Raw genomic sequence first — 2,574 nt, 5'->3', positions numbered from 1 at the left:
AGAATTTTTAGAAATTTTCAGGGAATTTTTCGGAGCTTATACGGAGGGTATTGAGGGGATTGATCGGCGAGCGCGGATAAAGCCTGTTTGGGATACCCATTTAAGTGAGAAAATGTTTTCAATTATAAATTCATTTTCTTTTATTCCCTTTTTCCCCCAAATCGTCGTTTCCCCCTTTCTTCACCCGAACCCACTTCTTCCCTCTCTCGATCTCCCCGATCTCCTCCTTAAATCTCACCCGAAATCTCCCCCTCTCCGGCGATTTCTCCTCTCCGCCTCTCGGTGGTCGCCGTATCATTAAAAAACGGAGCTTTGAAGGGTAAACAAGTGGCTGGTTCTTCCTCACATTTCGGTTTCCTCTTTCCCGATTGCTCTCTCTCACGGGCGACCCGACGCCGACGGTTTCCCCCGACAATTTCAGCCTCACCGCGTCGCCTGAGGATTGTTGCCCGAATCTTGAAGGTGCTGACGCTGTCCAAGCCTTCCCCGGTGGAGTGATCGCCTTCTCGGCCATTTTTGCGCTCGATCGGTGGGATCCGATCTAGGGCACAGCGAGGTTTGAATCGCATCGCTCCCAGCCGGTTATTCTCCTTGTTCTTCTCTGTGATTTGTTCATTGGAATTTGATCTGCAGCTCCACACTTGCTGGATCAGATTGGGACAACACCATCCGGAGGTAGTCGATCAAGGTAGGCTTCATTCAAATCGTAAAGCTTCAAAGATCTTGTTTAGTTAACTTCGATCTTGATAAGCTTCTTATTCTGGATCAGAGGAGGTGTTAGTTGGTACAGTGCTTGTGCCGATCACTGCCTTGTTTCCAATGCTGGAAGCTGTGGGAGTCTCGGCTGGGGAATTTGAGATCGATTGAGGTGAGTGTTGTATTGTTATGTAGGGTTTTAGTAAGTAAGGGCTCTACAGCTAAGTGTTGGATTTGATTTTGGAAGGAATTGGTGTAGGGCTTCTTGGTAGCTGCCGGCAGAGGTCTTGTTGGGTTGTGAGATTTGGATTTTGCTACCAAACCTTAAGGTAAGTAATGTCCAGTAGGGTAATTCTATTAGTTTCATTGTTATATTGCTAGATTAGGTTTCTAATGAATTGTAGGAATTTGTTTGAATGGCAGAGGCTTCGTTGGCTTTCAGCCACCACGTCACCGATAGCTAGATGCTAGCTCCATCTGATTTATGTCATCAGTAGCTACTGAAGAAGAAGAGGTAAGGGGAATGTAGAGGTATGCAATAAGTGATTAGAATTGAGAAGTTAATAGATTTGTTTGGCTTCTTTATCTGGTTAGTTGGATGCTTAGCTAGTTGCTAATTAGTAGAAGTAAGTGGATTGATTCGTATGGTTAGGATAATCAATTATGGTGACAAGAGTTAATGGATTGATAGGATTGTTGGTCCATGCTCTCTTAGATTAAATTGAAGTATGTTAACAAAAATAGTTAACTAATTGGATTGGACTATTTCATGAAGGGATTTGATTAGTGTGGTGATTGTTCGATTAGGGTTTCCCCTAATTAGGTTGGAGATTTTATTTAGTTATTTACTCCTTATATTATTAGCTAAATACATTATATGATCGCAGGACTTGGATTCGGGACGAGCGTCTCGACGTGGGATTACTTGACACGATCTATCTTTTTAAAGGCGGGTATTTCTTCCTTGGCCTCTACTTAGTTTTTCTTGATCTTAGTGCATGGCTATTATGTGATGGTTTAGGCTGTTTTATCTTATATCATGATCGATTGCTGTTTTTCCTGCATGATACTTATGCTTGACCTTTGTGATGATCTATTAATTCGTATCTGTCTCCACTCTTGATATCTACTCTATTGTGATTACACGTATAGAGTATGTCTTGTAGGAATTGTCGGGTTGTTGGTATTACCATCTTGATTGGGTATATGATGGGGACCGTACATAGATGGGTATGTGTCATAGGAGTTATCTTGTTGACCGTACATTTACATGTGGTGTGTACATACGTATGTGTCATGTACTTTTGGAGGAGTTGTGTTGATTGTATGTTTAGAGTATATACACATGTCTGTTGTATTGTTATTGGAGGATACATGTTGATTGTACTTATCTTTTGTGTACATGTGTCTGGTGGGATTATTGGAGATTTTTGGTTGATTATACATGTGTAGTATGTACATATGTTTGGTGGGATACATGGAGGTATCATGACGATTATACTCATGTTGGGGGTATTTATGAGGTTTGGAGTTATTGCATGGATGATGATTTTATATATATATATATCATGTTCATCATTCATTGCATCTGATGACCATTGTCTCCCTTGTGGTGAGAGAGTCGTCAGTTGGTTTGGTTTAGCGCCGCACACTCGGCCACTCATGGGTAGTGGTAGCTAGAGTAGTTGCCGCTCGTCCTGTCGTGCCACCCGGTCACGAGGTTTAGTGAGATCCGGCGTTGTGAGCAGTCAGGGACCCTGATGCTATTTAGCTAGATAGCTATTAGCGGACTGTCCGCCTCGACCACTATATAGTGGGCTGGAGGGTAGTACAGTCGTCACAGACCCAAGCCTCTCGGCCATACAGGGGTCGTGGTGT

General features: G+C 42.9%; 1 long non-coding RNA gene across 1 annotated transcript; it reads left to right on the top strand.

The window, feature by feature from the left end:
* Nucleotides 1-406: 406 nt before the first annotated feature.
* LOC122031147 lies at nt 407-978 on the top strand. The gene is made up of 4 exons (XR_006125756.1): nt 407-556; nt 634-688; nt 770-868; nt 944-978. It is a non-coding gene; the product is annotated as an uncharacterized LOC122031147 (long non-coding RNA).
* Nucleotides 979-2,574: the final 1,596 nt, after the last annotated feature.

Source organism: Zingiber officinale, chromosome 11A (assembly GCF_018446385.1).
Source record: "Zingiber officinale cultivar Zhangliang chromosome 11A, Zo_v1.1, whole genome shotgun sequence".
Classification (NCBI taxonomy): Eukaryota; Viridiplantae; Streptophyta; class Magnoliopsida; order Zingiberales; family Zingiberaceae; genus Zingiber; species Zingiber officinale.
The sequence above is the reverse complement of the archived record's forward strand: the minus strand, read 5'-3'. Positions and strand labels throughout refer to the sequence as shown.